Source organism: Macrobrachium nipponense, chromosome 4 (genome assembly GCF_015104395.2).
Source record: "Macrobrachium nipponense isolate FS-2020 chromosome 4, ASM1510439v2, whole genome shotgun sequence".
Taxonomy (NCBI): Eukaryota; Metazoa; Arthropoda; class Malacostraca; order Decapoda; family Palaemonidae; genus Macrobrachium; species Macrobrachium nipponense.
The window spans coordinates 51,067,854-51,085,786 of NC_061100.1; the positions used below are offsets into that span (position 1 = coordinate 51,067,854).

Sequence of the window (17,933 nt, forward strand, 5' to 3'; positions counted from 1 at the left end):
GATTTATATATGTGGGTTTGTTTCCTTTGTCAGAGAAGATATTGGAAACTTAGAAAACAGAGGATTGAGTCAGTAGCTTAGTAGGAGAGGGAGCGACAGCTTCGGCGTAGGCATGCAGAGTCATGAAAGGAAAAATGAACGCCTCTGTACCCTCTCCGTATAGTTAGGAGGAACCGAAGGTCCAAAGCGCCACCTGTCTCACGGTGCGCTCTCAGTTTGTATATCATCAAACTGCGTATTTCATTTTATTCAGAAGTCTAATTATGATCTTCATCATCCTAAATGCTGTGTATATATTCTCAAACTTTGTTATGTTCCTGGTCATTTTTATAGTTTTCCACAGAATCTGAAAAGATGGCGTGTATTTCGTAGGACGTGGTCAGAACAGTCTAGCAGTCATACCTGCACTGGAGAAAGGAAGGAAGAACTCGCGTGAAACCTGGCAAAGCTGGTTCTCTCGTTTCAAGAGGCAAAATATAGTACTTATACCACAGAGACCGAACAAAGATAAATGAATCGTACTGAGAGCGATTGTCTCTCTTTATCCTTACTCAGGTTTATCAAGTGGACCCGGAAATATTGTACTCGCATTTTTCTCCAACACTTCCAATCGGCTGTGTATGCGTGCGTGTGCTTGTGCGTGTATGCGGTATGAACCTGAGAGTAAACGGAGTGTAGGGCGAAGAAGCCGATGCTTATGTGGTGAGCCTTGAGGGCAGATGGCGGCGGCGAACCCCGGTGTCGTCCTCCTCCTGCCTCCTTCATTTGACATCCCTCATTCTCCTTCCGGGAATCAGAAGAGGTGTCTGTTTTATTGAAGTTCCAGAAGTAGCTAGGCCTCGTAGGGGGCTAGTGCCGTCAATGCGCCTCATGCGGTGCACTGTAAGCATTACTTAGGTTCCTTGCAGCGTGCCTTCGGCCCCTAGTTGCAACCACTTTCGTTCCTTTTACTGTCTCCTTTCATATTGTCTTTCTTCATCTTACTTTCGACCCTCTTTTAACACTTGATTCATAGTGCAACTGTGAGGTTTTCCTCTTGTTACACCTTTCAGACCTTTTACTGTCAATTTCCATTTCAGCGCTGAATGACCTCATAGGTTCCAGTGCTTGGCCTTTGGCCTAAATTCCATATTCAAATCAACTCCGAAGTAGCTACGTCATCGGAATTTGAGGCTGCATCTTTATTTGGTTTTGAATCGCTTGTGAAAGACTTGTCGTGTTCAAACCCAACATTAATTTCAAGTGACAGTCATGGTCGTCAGTTGATAAATACATTCCAAAAATTACTTTCGAAACCGCCAAGATTGTTAGCCAGCTTTAACATGATAACGTTCCCCCCATTTACTCGGGTGTTTTCATACTTTGACGCTGTTGTTTGGGTAGATTTTGCAGCCTTTGCAACTTGACATCACGCACATTGCTTGTCTCTGGACTGTAATTCTTGTCGCTCATCTTTTCCGAATTCGAATGAGCTAAACAATTCAATTACTTCTTCGTTACGGTCATCGTATTGCTCTTAATTGGGTTCTGTTCGCTTGGTGCTCGATACAGCTAAATTGTATTTCACAAACGGTTAGAGAAAGGGCTAAACCCAAACCCCGACCGCGGATCGGCTCCTCAGGAGGAAGTGGCACCATTAGTATGAGCGATTCATTGCTGGAACTTAAGAAGTCGTAGCCAATATCCATAAATAATGTTTATGAAGTTTAGCCTCTGATTAACGCCAACACTTCGAGTCACTTCATAACTCTGGTATCGCCTAAGTTCATACTTGGCTCATTGATAAGTTGTTCAACTTGAAATTTGTCAAGTTAATGTTTGGAGTCGCATGAATTACCCCGATTGAACACCGGGATTTTATCGTCGGTTATACTCTTGCATATCAGTTGTTGCGTAGTACTAGGCTTACACAAGCGAGTGGCCGGTGAGTATGATTACTAATAATTTGGTTTTTGAAAATTAGTCCAGGCGGCCAATGTATTACTTCTAAAGAAATCTTCCGTAGATTAGAATAACTGCGTGAAAACGATAGGAAAAGGAGAGAGAGAGAGAGAAAAAAGAAAGGCCTTTGACAATCGACACAATACACAAATAAAATCATACATACGCAAACAACAGCAACAGCAAGGTTTTTGAAATTTAGAAGACCGTTCCGTAGATGATAATTTTCAGTGAAAAGGATGAAAAGTCTCGGGCGGGCATTGGGTAGTGTGACAATGTAGCACCTTTACAGATGTAACCTCGAGCGGCTGACGACTAATGAATGACATGCCGAGGGAGTAGAACGCACAGGTGGGAAGCACACAATGTGCCACTGAAAGTTACTTGCAAGAGTAAAGCCTGTGGGAATATGGAGAGAGAAAAAAAAGCCTGAACAATAATCACTTTTGTGTGAACGAATTAGCCATTGCTTGACCTGTGAATATTGTCGTTCTAATAGGTAAAGATTGCTTGAGACCACCAACAGCCATGTAGAACAGTATTCCTTCAAAATTCCTCGTTGTACGAATGGATTTCGCGCTCGCCTACCAATCCGGTGGTCCGAAGTTCGATTCTCGGCTCGGCCAACGCGGAACCAGAGGAATTTATATCTGGTGATCGAAATTCATTTCTCGATATAATGTGTTTCGGATCCCACAATAAGCTGTAGGTCCCGTTGCTAGGTAACCAATTGGTTTCTAGCCACGTAAAAATATCTGATCCTTCGGGCCAGCCATAGGAGAGCTGTTAATTAGCTCAGTGGTCTGGTAAAACTAAGATATACTTAACTTAAGAACAGTATTCCAACACTGGTATAACGAAATATACGAAACGTGACGTGAATAATCATCGCTGTAGGAATAGGATTCCTTACGGACAGTTGTCTGGCACCTGTAGATTACATACCCTTCAGCGGCTGATAAAAAGCTTTGATTCCCTGGTAACATAAGGCTGCCAGTAACGAGATTAGTTATTTTGAAGTGTGTAATCTTGCGTTTCAACTGACTGTGTCGTCACTACCTTTGCAAAGTCTTTAAGAGTAAGGTTTTGAGAGGATACAAATATAAGAGTTCCTTTTTAGAAAGAAATGAACTGGAAACTTTTTACTGCTGCTTGATTACTGGTTTTGATCTCGGAGATGTACAGTTGCAGAGGCCTCAAGGCAGCAGGAATGCAAGATTTGTGTGTAGGGGAGGCCGTCACTCTATGTCTCCTCCCTTCGTGAGTAGCAGTGTGTATAGTAACGTTAATGTGTCATGATTAATAGCATAACTCACATTATCGTGCGAGTAGGAAAGCGTTGCAGGCATCATGCAAGTGAAAGTAATTACATTGCAAGTAATTACATCGCCATTATCTTTCATTACTGCATTCTCTCTCTCTTTTTATACCAATACATTTAATTGCGCGAAGCGGCGGGGAATACTGCACTTAGTAACCTGAGCTGATTTCTATTTAGATTATTCTAGAGATTCTAAAGGTTACATTTAGAAAAAGCTATTAAATATTCATATTTTCTGTTGTGTGTGTGTGTGTGTGTGTGCGCGCGCGTGAGCGGCACGCTTGTAATATTTTAAGAGAGAAATATTGTGACAATCATATTATCTCGCCAATCATTGGATATTTGTTCCAGTTCTTAGTTTCGACAACTATTAGAAGTAGATCGATTACCGTGGTTTTTTTATTTTTATTATTATTAATGCTTGTGTTTTTAACTTGCTTAGAGAGAGAGAGAGAGAGAGAGAGAGAGAGAGAGAGGAGAGAGAGAGAGAGAGAAAGAAGGGGGGGGGGGGGGTTTGGAGGGATGGGCGAGTAGAGATGAATCATAAGTGATTTGTTGCAGCTGGAACTGTTTTGGCCAGAAGAATCTGGGAATTGTCAGAGTGTTTGTCATCTTCAAGAAGAAATTGGTGTGACAACAAGCTTTTTCTTGTTTTATCAGTGGTTGAGGAAAACATTATGCTTATTTTCTAGCGTAATATAGACAAGTTTTATCGCCTCAAGAATGATATTTGGCGGCTTGTTTTTCTCTTCTTTTATGCACAATTTTGGATTTGAACTTCAGGGTGTACATATATATATATATATATATATATATATATATATATATATAATATATATATATATATGTGTGTGGTGTGTGTGTGTGTGTGTGTGTGTGTGTGTATTGTGTGTTTTGTAGTGTGTATGTATGTATGTATGTGTATGTATATATATATATATATATATATATATATATATATGTGTGTGTGTGTGTGTGTGTGTGTGTGTGTGTGTGTGTGTGTATATATATACATAAAACAAACGAATACCACAGGAAAATGATAGTCAGAAATCCAAGCGCTTTCGTCTTTACTAAGATATTGTCAAAGAACGAATGAAATACAATTGGAGAGAAAATTCTCAGGTACACAACAAGATCAAGAATACCAGATGGTTAATTGTCAAAAGGGTAAAAATTAGAGAGATAATCCAGGATTATCGGAAATCACACGGTCACAAACCTAAACATAGATTTAACCCTAACCGAAATTACAAAGTATCCGTACAGTCCAAAACATGTAAAAACTGAATATATCAATTTTGTTGCTTATATTTATCTACAACTTTTTTCATTATGAAGGCATCAAGTTTAGATAAACCAAGACTTAAATTTAGAACATTTCCATTATTTGACTTGATGAAACAAGATTCAATGATATTCCTTTTAACTGTCATTACATGGGATTAAGGCTCTTGCTTGACTCCAGTTAATAGGATGATCTAAATCTCTCATATGTACGAATAATGCATTGGATATTTGCCCAGTTCTCACAGAATATTGGTGCTGTTTGAGACGTTGTAAAAGAGATTTACCGGTTTGTCCGTAATAGACTTTATAACACTTTTTGCAAGGAATTTCATATATGCAGCCTGGAAGATCATTAGGAGAATTTGTTATTACTAAACTCTTGACATTAATATTACTGAAAACAACATTTATGTTAAAAAGCTTTAAAATTCTTGGAATATCTAAAAACCTTTCATCATAGGGTAATTTTAGAATGTTATGCTTACTAAATTCAAGTTTGTCACTAGTTAAAATGTTTTTCTAGCTCTTTTCCATGCCACATCTACAAAAGTCCTTGGGTATTTCAGTTTCAATGCAATATCATATATAGTTTTAATCTCAGCGTCAGTAAACTGCGGGCTACAAACAGAAAAAAACAGATAATTTAACAAAATGTTAAATTCTCCGTTTTTTCTGGGATATTCCTAAGGGCTTTACGTGTCTGTAGCCCGCAGTTTATTGACGCTGAGATTAAAACTATTTATGATATTGCATTGAAACTGAAATACCCAAGGACTTTTGTAGATGTGGCATGAAAAAGAGCTAGTTAAAAGGAATATCATTGAATCTTGTTTCATCAAGTCAAATAATGGAAATGTTCTAAATTTAAGTCATGGTTTATTTAAGCTTGATGCAACAAAATCGATATATTCAGTTTTTGCATGGTTTGGACTTTGTAATTTCGGTTAGGGTTAAATCTATGTTTAGGTTTGTGACCGTGTGATATCCAATAATCCTGGCTTATCTCTTTAGTTTTTACCCTTTTGACAATTAACCATCTGGTATTCTTTATCTTGTTGTGTACCTGAGAATTTTCTCTCCAATTGTATTTCATTCGTTCCTTGACAATATCTTAGTAAAGACGGAAGCACTTGGATTTCTGACTATCATTTTCCTGTGGTATTCGCTTATTTAATCAAGTCACGTGCATCTACTGTGATTTTATAAGCATGTATGTACATGTATACATTGTATGTGTGTATATGATTGTATAAGGTTAAAATTTTGAATTATTTTATCTCACTTAGGCACAAGTATATATAGCCCTTATTTGTCAATTATTTTAGGCGTAAAATTGCTTCTGTAGTCATAGGTTATATGTGGCTTAGTATTTAGAGTATAAACAGTTGCAAGTGAATTAGTGAGAAAACTTTCATAAATAAACTTGCTGGGGTCATGATGGTGTAGTTGGTGATGATTTCATTTCCAGTTGTAGAACTCAAATTTGTCAGGAGTACTGAAAGCAGAGTTGAAATAAAATCTATCGCTCTACAAAGGAGTGGTGCGTATCCTGGTGCGTATCCTTCATCCCAAAAGGCACAGGTTCGAATTGTACTCGGGAAGAAACGAACACTTGTCACATAAGATTCCTTCGCGTGTGAATGGGTGGATGGGGATTCGCTATATCAGGATTACTTGTTCTTTGATAACATAAAATTAGTCAAGTGGGAATGAGTGAATTTGCCAATATATATCGATATATGAAATATACCACAACTATAAACTCCTATCAAATACGTACGCTAAACTTTTTTAATAATGTACACCCAACAGGAAATATAATTAGGTGATAAGAAACGGTAATGGTCGCTGGATGGCCCTGTCGGCATTTTACCACTGTATTGAAACCATATTTTTTTTTGTGTGTATGTATATATATATATATATATATTATATAATATAATATATAATATATATATATATATTACATACATACATACATATATACATAACATATATTAATATAGTATATATATATATATATAGTTACTATATAGATATATAATACATATATATATATATACATACATACATACATATATATATACATACTACATATATATCAGATATAATATTTATATATATCTCTATATCTATATATATTATATACATATTACATTAATATTAGATATATCTCTATATGTAGTGTGTGGTTGGGAGTTGGGGTTTAATACAGTGGTAAACCAGCCGCGACAGGAGAAGACGAGAGAGAGAGAGAGAGAGAGAGAGAGAGAGAGAGTCTGAGTCTTAAATGGGACGGATTCCCTTACTTGATGCCGCCCTTTCCATTTAGGAAAAGTATAGACGTAGTAAAAACAAAAAACAGGTAGACATGAAATCCATAACGTGGACATTTTGCAAGATTTGGGAGAAAGGTTTGAAATATTTGTTTTGTCGTACACTTGTTAGGTCTCCTTTCGTGTGAGAAAAGTTGTAGCAGTTGAATTGCAAAAGAAACATTGTTTAGCCTTTTTGCTTTGCTTATAGTCTGTCTTTAGAAGGCTTCTCTAGGCACGGAAACTGTATTTGTTTTTGTTGGTTTTGTTCCGCTTCGACTGAAGTCTAGTTTTAGATGTAAAGTTATTGTCCTCTTTTGAGAAGGATATATCGTTTAGTGAGCAGTTTGTTTTGGCTCAAAGGGATTGGATTTTGATTTCATTGGATATACATGTATGTATATATAATGTATATATATATATATATATATATATATTATATATATATATATAGATATAATATATATATATATATATATATATATAGATATATATATATATATATATATATATATATATATATATATATATATAAACCTTTTGTATCCAAAAAAAAGGATTTGATATTCACACACACACACAAATATATATATATATATATATATATAATATATATATATATATATATATATATATATATATATATATATATTAGGGATGTACCCAAGTATCAGTATCGGTGGTATCGGCTAGTTTTTTTGGTATCGGTGAATTTCTGGCCGATACTAGCCGATACTTTGGTCTTTAGTATACGAATTGAAATCCTTCTAGGCCTCGTATATATATATATATATATATATATATATATATATATATATATATATATATATATATATACTATATATGAACAAAGCCCACCAAAGCAGAACCTTTCATAGTCTAAAAAAATGAGCCTGTTAACTGTTTCCAGACAGTGTATAAATTAAAACCCAGAATAAAAGTATATAATAGTGATTTCAGATTCCTCGTCACCCCCATGAACTTTAGTGAGTAGGTACTACGTGCCTAAATTGTTAAGTCTTCTCATGGTAGCCATAATATAAGCCAAACTGTATTCAGGTAATAAAGGGGTTAAATACTAGATAGTTGTAATTGATGTTCTTTTCCGGTTAGATTTATATGATCTTGCAATTTTGAACCTTTAATATACAATAACCAGAGAAACAAGAATGATTTTAGTAACAATGTATATTCTCCTAAATAAAAGAAATGTGGTGGTAATAGGTATCGGTATCGTATCGGCCCCCAAAAAATCTTTGAAGACGCTCGATACAACGTGCAACCTTCGAATTTCAGAAAGCTGCCAGTTTGATCTGATAATTTTGGAGGTCATTGATTAAATGTGTATTTCGAAGTTTGAACAACAATCGTAAGCTCTACATATTGAAGCCAAAGAAAGGAATGTTCTAGATAGGCCACGAACCGTATCTCTAATGCAGACCATCTTCTGTCAGTCATTGCTTATTCTGATCAGTTGGTCCCTCAGCAAGTTTATGGAATGTGTATCGGAATGCCCCCTCAAGTTATGAATAATCTTGAGTGGGAGCACCCAAGGCCAGTGCCATCCTTCCGCAGTTGGGAATAGTGCTATGGCGGCCACTTTCACAATGATTTGGGTTAGATCATCCTCTCTGATGAAATACTAATATTATACGCTTGATGTCATCATTGATTAATTAGTTACAGTTCTGTTGAGGCACCCGCTGTTGTCAATCCAACGATTAAAGTAGTTTAGTAATGTTGATCCTTGAAGGCTCTTCAACGTAGGTTATTCACTTTAGTTTTTCCTATACTTATTCTATCATTTAATGCGGGTGATCTTCGCGTGCTTTCATTGTGCTGCTGAGGGTTTGGCATAAATGGGAAATTATCAAGTTATGCCCCGTGGAGACGAAAAGACTAAAAAGTAGAATGAGTGAATAAATACGATTATTAACAAAGGAAGTAATAAAAGAAAAAAAAACACACACACAGAGGGGGAGGGCCGAGTGCGATCGGTGAACTCTGTTTTTGGTTGGTGTGTGAACGCCTGGCCACACTCCCCACATCCTCTATGATATCGCCACACCTTTTTGGTACAGTGCGGTACGGTGGAGTTTCCGTCCGCTGTGGTTTCCCCGGTACGTTTCCCCGGTACGCCGTTTGACGGCGGAGAAGAATGCGTAAGGAGGAGCGTTTCGGAAACTGCAGAACACTTTTAGTAAGCGTTTGGTTCGGTGGTGTGTTGTTGCGAAGGCCTTGTTTGGGTTGGGCCTGTACCTGGCCATTGTGCTTGTGTGTGTTTGTTTATTGATCTACAGGTAAATAATGCTTCTGATGAACAAGTCGCCCTGGGATGGGAAGCAGGGCCCACTCTGCTTGTCTGATTGCCAGAACAGTACTGGGACGCTGGTTTGATGTTTTATGTTTGTGTATAGTAGTACTAAATGAAGTTGATCAAATCATTGTAGTATGTTATTTAGCGTCTGGCAAAGATTTCCAAGACGGTCAATAAGCAGAACTAATAGTTAAATTAACTTATAGTAAAATGTATGTAAATAAGAATATGGTAAACTGTATGTAAATAAGAATAAAGTCAATGAAACATTGAGGTTCATGCTTGATGAATAGGATAATTAGATCTGAAAACTATTAATTATGATGAGATTCAGAATTTCAATATACTGAGAAAATATTTCAGATATAAATATGAAAATTAGTTGTTTGAATATATAAACTATTTCAAATTCTATATTAAGGAATTAATATATATATATATATATATATATATATCTATATATATATATATATATATAAAATACTCTGAATTATTGACATGTGCCGACTATGCCAGTAAATTACAGTATTTAATGTTGGGGGGGGGGGGGGGGGGGGGCGCACAGAGAATGTGCCTTAACATGAAAGGGGGCGAGTATTAGGAAACGTTGGAAACCACTGACGTAGGCTGTTCACACTTGTGAAAGTTTGTGGAGTAAGCCTGTGGCATTTTGACGTATTCCAATGTCATTAAAGTTGTGAGAAATATCTAGTATTTGTAAGTTTCATATGCAATGTTAGCTAAAGAAGTTGTAGGCCGTCTCTATAAGGTGCAAAAACAGACGAGGAAAGCAGAACGGAAGTCAGTTGTGGTGGCTGGGACTTGATTGATTCGGAGCAGCACATTTCTATCGCATTTGCCGAGATGAGGAGGGTTAATCGGCCTGGTCATGAACCTGCATCACGAGACGCATCTCCGCCCAATCATTGACTAATACGATCTCCACCACCTTATGACTTTTATCGCCTTCGTTAACGTTCTGTTAATTTCCTCGCCTGCGGCCATGTTCAGGGTCAGGTGTCCACTAATGCGCCTTTCCGTCTCACCCGCCCCGTTTGGCCTGTCGTCAGACCGCCCTTCATTTTCCTCGGCATCTCCCAAGAGCTTATTCCTTCGGATCCTACGTTCGCTTGCGGGCGCGCAGACCCCCCAATGATTGATTGTCGCATATCGGGCTTCGGCTTGTGTCATTATATTCTTTCATCAGGTGAAAAATTTGTGTCTGTGTATGCTCTTACTAATAATAGACTAAAAATATTTAATGTCAGTTATGATACACACATTGGGAACAACTATTTACAGCAAAGATGAATTAGTTTAAAATAAGAGAGAGAGAAAAAAAAGCGCGTCTGGCCTGGCCAGGATTCAAACCTCGGTCGTTGGTTAGGTACAGTAATTAACTGTCGTGTGTGTGTGTTAGAATATATATATATATATATATATATATATATATATATATATATAAATAGATATATATAATATATATATATATATATATGTATGTATGTATGTATTGTGTGTGTTGTGTGTGTGTGTGTGTGTGTTTGTGTTATAAAGAACATGAAATTATGTTGTACTTTCCTCAAACTTAAAGGAAGATCCCCCTAGCTGCAACCCCTTTCATTCCATTTTACTGTATCCTGATGGGTTCCGGCGCTTGGTCCTCAAGACCTAAATTTCCTAATCAATCAAACGAAACAGTAGTTTCATAAGGCAACTGCTTTGAGGTTTCCCTCCTGTGACACCTCTCAAACCTTTTCACTCTAGTTTTCCCTTCATCGCTGAATGACTTCATAGTTTCCCTGTGCTCCGCCTGTGATCCAGATTTTATGCTCCACTCCATCCTATTTCGTAACGACAGTGTGTCGCCCTTTCGAGATTCGAAATATGAATGAAAGGTTTTGCGACCAGAGTACAAAACGAACTGACCTTTGTCCTTGCAACTCCTCGCTTCGATGTAAGAATTCTTCTCATGTGAGTGTCGGTAGAGTTGACAGTTACTCATTTACTGTACGTTATTATTCAAGTGGTGCAAACTCATTCCAGCTACACAGCATTTTGTGATTACATTATTTGTTTGGATACTTGTTGTTATTCCAAAGGCAGCGACTTTTTATAGCCTTAAAAAAATCAGGTCAGAACTTCTGATAGACACTAAATGAGTAAGTGCTAGAAGAAATTGAAAATCCCCTGGGCCCAATGCATGATTAAGTATACTATATCCGTGTTTCTGTCGATTCCGGCCGACCCTTTGGATATATCCGTCCTTCCACTGCGATTAAATGTTGGGCAAAGCTCTACGATTTCAATATCCTCAAAATTGATCTCAGGGTGATTCGACATTTTACCTCCAGAATAAAGGAGTTGATGCTAGTGGCATACAGAGGCCAAATGTCCAACAAAGGGTGATGTTCATGATTGGGATTAAGCTCATTCTTAGTATCCCAGATAGTTTAACTTTGCCAATAACTTATTTATGCAAAATAGAGATTGCCTGTCTGGCTCGGCTATTCTACTAATGAAGCCGTTGTGAATAGTGAGGTCAGGGTCATTTTTTGAGGTCAGGGGTCAAAAAGGAATTCGTTACCACCTTGACGGTTTGCGTTTCAAAAACGCGGCTTGCTTTCAGCATTGAACAACGGCACTTTTATGATGATTGTCTTCCTAAGTTATCTTTGTATGACAAAGACAAAGAAATGAAGAAAGGCCACTTGCAGACTGGTTCCACCTCATTCCCAGATGAGGTTAGCCAGAGAGGAGAGAGGAGAGAGAGAGAGCAGAGCAGAGAGAGAGAGAGAGAGAGAGAGAGAGAGAGAGAGAGAGAGAGAGAGAGAGAGAGAGAGCGGGGTTGATGAAAGTGTGTTTATTATCATTCCATATCGCCTAAAAGTTAGGAACATAATTGCACGTGTCTTGAAAATATATATATATATATATATATATATATATATATATATATATATAATATATATATATATATATATATATATATAGTAACTCAAAATTGAATAAATTGGTTCTGAGGTTCTTTTAGTTTCATACATTTAAAGACTCACTTTTAATATTATAACCATTACATGAGTTTTCCTACTTATTTCATAAATGACTGTCTTTGTTTCAGAGTATTGCGAACACTTCTGCTTTTCGTTGTGAACATAATGACCAATATACAACTTGTTTCTAATTTGCGAGTATTGTCCCAAGCTAGAAGTTAGATGGCTTGAAATTGATTGAGGAAAAACGTAAAGCTAATCCTTGATTTTCGTGTCCTTGAACTTTATGTAGCTAAATAAATGCTGGTAAGTCTGCGACATTTTCCTTTAAAATAACAAATTACTTAGATGAATATTGTAATATCTTTTTGTATCTATGTAAAGGGCTATATATGAGATCGTCGAAAACCTTGCAAGCATGGAGAGGAACGTAAATAGGTGGGTATGGGTCTTTTGTTTACAAGCCATTGAATTATAAGTTGCCGTAAATCCGCTCTTCATTTTGTATATCTGCCCTCCCTCCTCCTCCCCTCCTCCTCCTCCTCCTCCTCCTCCTCCTCCTCCTCCTCCTCCTCCTCCTCCTCCTCTACACAATCTTTACACAATGATAGGTCGTGATGCATAGATGTGTATGAAGGAGTAATGTCTGTCTGTGTGTCATTCTTCCCATGCCATCGTAACTTTTCTTTTTCACGAATAAGGAATTTCAGTCTAAGTTGGTACAAAGTTTCGCTGTCATGCATAGATGTGCCAACTGGGAGGTAGATACTTTGGTTACCTGTCGGTCAGTTGTTAGCCATATATACCTACCTTGTCATCATAAACTCCTCGGACACGGTTGAATGGATTGCCATCAGACCTTGTACGGGGGGGAGAGAGAGCATCATGCGTAGATGTGCATGAAGGAGGATTTGTCTTTCTCCCCGTTTGTCGGGATATGTGTCATACCTGCTGTGTCATCTGCACGGTTGAAGAAATTTACGTCAACTTGGCACAAAAGTAAACTCGTGTATTTTCATATATGAGCTTGAATTCGGGGAGGTCGTCCACATATCATTCTGTTAGTGTGTGTTACGCAAAGACCGTGAAAAAGGAAGATTATGATTCCAAATTCCTTAGTTTTTTCCTACAACTTTAACGCCAGTCATAGATAGCCTTTGAGCTGTAAGACGTGGAGAATCATTTGCGATGCAAACTCCGTCAGAAAAATCGTGGTTAGGGTTCTGTGACCTTTACCGTGACCTTCGTACAAAGAATAGGTGCCATGAAGTTATCTGCCTTTGCAGTAACCAAAATGTTGTTTTTAGCATTTAGTCATTGGAATGCTCTTAGAAGAGAGATGTTTGTGGTTGGTAGGGTACAAATTGCCTTAGCAGTAATCTAGACTTTTTTTTATTATTGTGAATTTACTTTCCCCCGTATTGAAATTGTAATTGGTTTATCATGTGTTTGTAATTATGTTGACAATCTTGAGGTTCTTTGGGATTTGCACTACCTGGTATCTGTATAATAGTTAATGGGAGTGAATATACGAATATCAATTTTTTGTCCTACTCGTCATCTTCCTTCAACTAAAAGTTTCTTGAGAATATCCCCCCCTCCCCCCCTGATCGCCGGGGCCTTTCGCCGTTACGCTTCTTCTCCCTCTCCCCTTCCCTCCATCACTATGACCCCCCCCCCCATCATAAAAGTACAAGTCACGCGCTTCCGGCAACATTTATTTTTTCTTGTAAATATTGATAGCGTATTGATAACTGTCCTTTTCTTGAGGAGGATCTAGAAGCCCTTTTAGCTGACGTAGCAAGTGAATTTTATGTGCAGTTATATATGTTTATTCCAAGTTATGGCTCTCAGGCCGGAATGCCTGTCGGGGCTTCGCACTATGTATCGAAACTTTCTTTTCCCGTTAATACATTATTCCCTGTAGACACACAGACTACGGACATGCAGTACTAGAGCTAGTGAAGAGATCATTGGGCAGGCAGAGGAGTCAGAATGTTCTTTTCATCTGCCACCACCCCTTTTCCGTCGTCTTGCCTCCCAAAAGTCCAGCCTCCTCACATGCTTTAGTTTAAGGGGTTCTTAGGGTCGTCAAGGCAATCATTTTTAGCTTGGGAGTCAAGTCCAAGGTCGAAATGCTATATATTGGACGATTTGCAAGAATATTAGACAGCCATTTCACTTATGCACCTTTACCCCTTTTTAAGGTTAACAAAAAACACCCTGCCTTATATTGGAATGTACCCAGATCACTTCAGACGATGTTTTTTTTTTTTTTTCATGTTGTATAAGGAGTGCATTCATATCAAGTATTTTCATTGAAAAGTCCAAAAGAAATGAACTTGCATAAATTGTTCTTTCTGTATTAACGTCTTGTACGGGAAACGGCTCAGTGTTAAAGTTATGTACGTGTATATATATATATATATATATATATATATATATAATTATTATTATAGGTTTATTATATATAAATTCAGCATTGAGCGGTTTACCCTACAAGAGGTAAAACCAGAGGAAGAATATATATATATACACATACATACATACATACATACATACACACACACACTATATAAATTCGAATAATTACGAGTAATATAACTGAGAACTGTAAATGTATGCGACCAGATAAATAAACATAACCGAAGTTAAAAATGTTTGATTGCACTCTCAGAGTTGGAAATTGGTTCCAAGAATCCTAGAATGCCTTTTCACGGGGCTATGGAGAAGCACAAGGTTTGACATGATACTTATAGATGATGCTTTGCTGGAAAACACGCAAGCAAGGAATGGTAGTGAATGTTGTGTGGGTTCAGATGTAGTTAAGATTCTTACTGGCCGCAAGGGCTGGATGGAGGAGGGTTCTAACAAGAAGTATATGCATCAAAAGGAAGGAGTGGCTGTGTTTTTGTAATTCAACAGCTATGAGAAAGCAAGATGCCTGATAGCCTTTCGTGTGTGTGTTATTTTTTTTTTCCTGCCAAGCTATCACGTTCCTTGCCCCCGTATTTAGTGACGCACTGACGCGCTTGTACCCATCGCAGTCGTTCGTTGGGGTAGGTCGGGGAATTGTCAAGGTTATTTTGCTCTTGCGGCAGATTTTGAGCGGTTTTTGGGTTGGGGGCGTTTGTGAGAGAGAGGTCGGAGACTGGTTGGTATTCGGAAAGAGCCTATAAATCTTATGTCTGCATAATTTACTGGAATCCTTCGTGGGGTTTGGTCTCCCGTATTGCTTTGAAGGTTGCAATACATTCAAACACTCTCTCTCTCTCTCTCTCTCTCTCTCTCGTGAATTATTTGGTACATCGATAGAGTTGGGTGCATTGCTGAAGTGTAACTGATTTTGTAAGATAATTGTTGCACCTGACCGCTACAGGTGGTAATCGTTCAACCTACTTTATTCCTGAACCAAAACTTCGTCATAAGTGCCAATCCTCTTAATACTCTGCTCTTTTAATCAATCACCGAAAGTATCAGCAGTGAGTTCAACGAATTTTGCGATTGTCACGGAAATGGCCACCACTAGATTAGTTCTTTGAGAAAACTGCAGGACTTCCCCCGGGCCAGAAGTAAGTGGAACCACTCTTACGAACAACCTTATGAATTTTAAAGTCCTTTTTTCTTTCACAGAATCACTTGCTTCATGATATAAACAACATACTATGCTCTATCACCATATGCGGCATTATTTCGATTCAAAATATGTGTTTATGCATCACGTGCGTTACGCAGTTGACATTGCGTAACATCGCAGGAGAAGAAGAAAAAACTGGAAGTGTCAACTTTGACAATTTACTTATTGGTAGAGGTGAGATGAACACCGCACGAGATTTAATTTGTGTTAGATTCTCTAGATTACGTTAACTTGAGATTGAATTAGCGAGAACTCTTACTTCTGATAACGGTTCAGTGGGGTCTTCATTTGTGCATGGTTAGTACGGTAGTACCTGTCATTGTTTATTTTCTTTGGACTAGGCTAGATTTGCCGCGCTGTTGACTGCACCCAAAAGAAGGAAATAGATTTGAGCAGGAAATTGTTCTGTTGAGACTTGCTAGGCGTTCTCTACTGTGTCTGTATTTCTGAAGTTAAATCTTTCCGGCTATTGCTTTTGTAAAGAGAAACAGAACTTGATTCGTGGCATTATCCTCTGACGAATCTTGCTCTGTGATCCTCGGAGATGAGCAGATTTTCCCCGGAAACGTTTCAAGTTATGTTGGCTAAACACACACACACACACACACACACACACACCTTTAGGAGTCTAATGGAATGAACGTGTAAAATATTTCTTTTGCTTAGGACAAGTATTGTCGTAGAAAGCAAAATAGTTTGGGCAAAGCTAACCTTATGACATGATGTGCTGTGGTCTTTGGTTTTGAGTAATATTTCTTATTGATTCCATCGCGTTATTTCCCTCATTAACCATCAAAGATGGCATGTGTGTCCACACATGTAGACATTTTTGAAATAGATGAACACAAATCAGTGTAACATGTCTCATGACATCTTGACTTCTAATGAATCTTGAAATGGCTTCTGATAAGAATAATGATTGACAGGTGTCATCATCGTCTCGCTTTTCGGATGTAAATATTTTATTATTTTTGACAAGTTCGCCATATGGAAAAAAAGACAGTTTTTCTTCGGAAAAGGTTACGTTGTGGTCCTACAGTATGCTTACCAATACTCTCCTTTTTATGTACTTAGTTTTAGCTGGTAAACTGAAATAACAGATACTTTGCAAAATGTCACTTTCTCACTTGAAATAGCCGAGGTTCCCCCCAGAATAAATGCCCTTTACTGTTCGTTACGAACACACACAGACACACCCCATTTTGCACACAACAAACACGGATGCTCCATTCCCGGAGCCCGTGATCTTCCAGGCGTCATTGACCACAAATTGCATTGGTAATCTATCCTGTCTGTTTTTCATTTCAGCATCTTCGAGGAATCCAGCGCTTGTCTCTAACTGGAAAGAGCTGAGGTCGACAACTCACTATACCGTGCCTTTAAGATATATATATATATATATATATATATATATATATATATATATATATATATATATATATATATACACATTTATTTATATATAAAGAAAATGTGTTATTGTATCCCTCCAAAACATTAAATTGATCTGAGATTGGCCCAGGGTTAACCTAAGACTGAGAAACGTCTTCCAGCCAAATGCATGTGAGTGTTCAACATTGCTATGGAGAACTAAGTCTAAGCGTCCAACAATTCAGCATACAGTGGTCGGCGATTGTTTATTGGTTGCTGATACATCAAATTAAACGAGTTACATTTAAAATACCCACTTGAAAACGTGTGGTTAGAGTTCATTGACTGCTGTTGGACTACACCAGAATTTCAGTATGAGAATCACTCTGGTGAGACCTGAGTTTTAGGGTAGTTCAAGAATGTTAAGGGGAATATGTTCATTGCATGCTTTATTTGCTTTTATTTTGAGAGAGTTGAAAAGGTGTATATATGCTATCTAGCATGCATTCCCCGTATTGGATTAGTCTGGTTTCACTGAAGGCTCCAAAGTTTATTGCAGGTTAGCAAAAGTTTATCTTTGCCAGATTTGGAAGGTCTGTTGTCTTGTTGTGTTTACCATAGGTGTGTTCCCAATTATATTATATATATATCATTATAACGTCAAGATTAAATAAAAAATCATGACAAAAAAAAAAATCACACATTTAATCTTGAAATGAGGGCGGCCAACTCTCGTTAACGAAAGGGA

General features: G+C 37.7%; 1 protein-coding gene across 5 annotated transcripts in view; it reads left to right on the top strand.

The window, feature by feature from the left end:
* LOC135210925 (protogenin B-like) overlaps positions 1–17,933 on the top strand; it is a 677,376-nt gene that overhangs the window by 27,683 nt on the left and 631,760 nt on the right. The window lies entirely within an intron of this gene.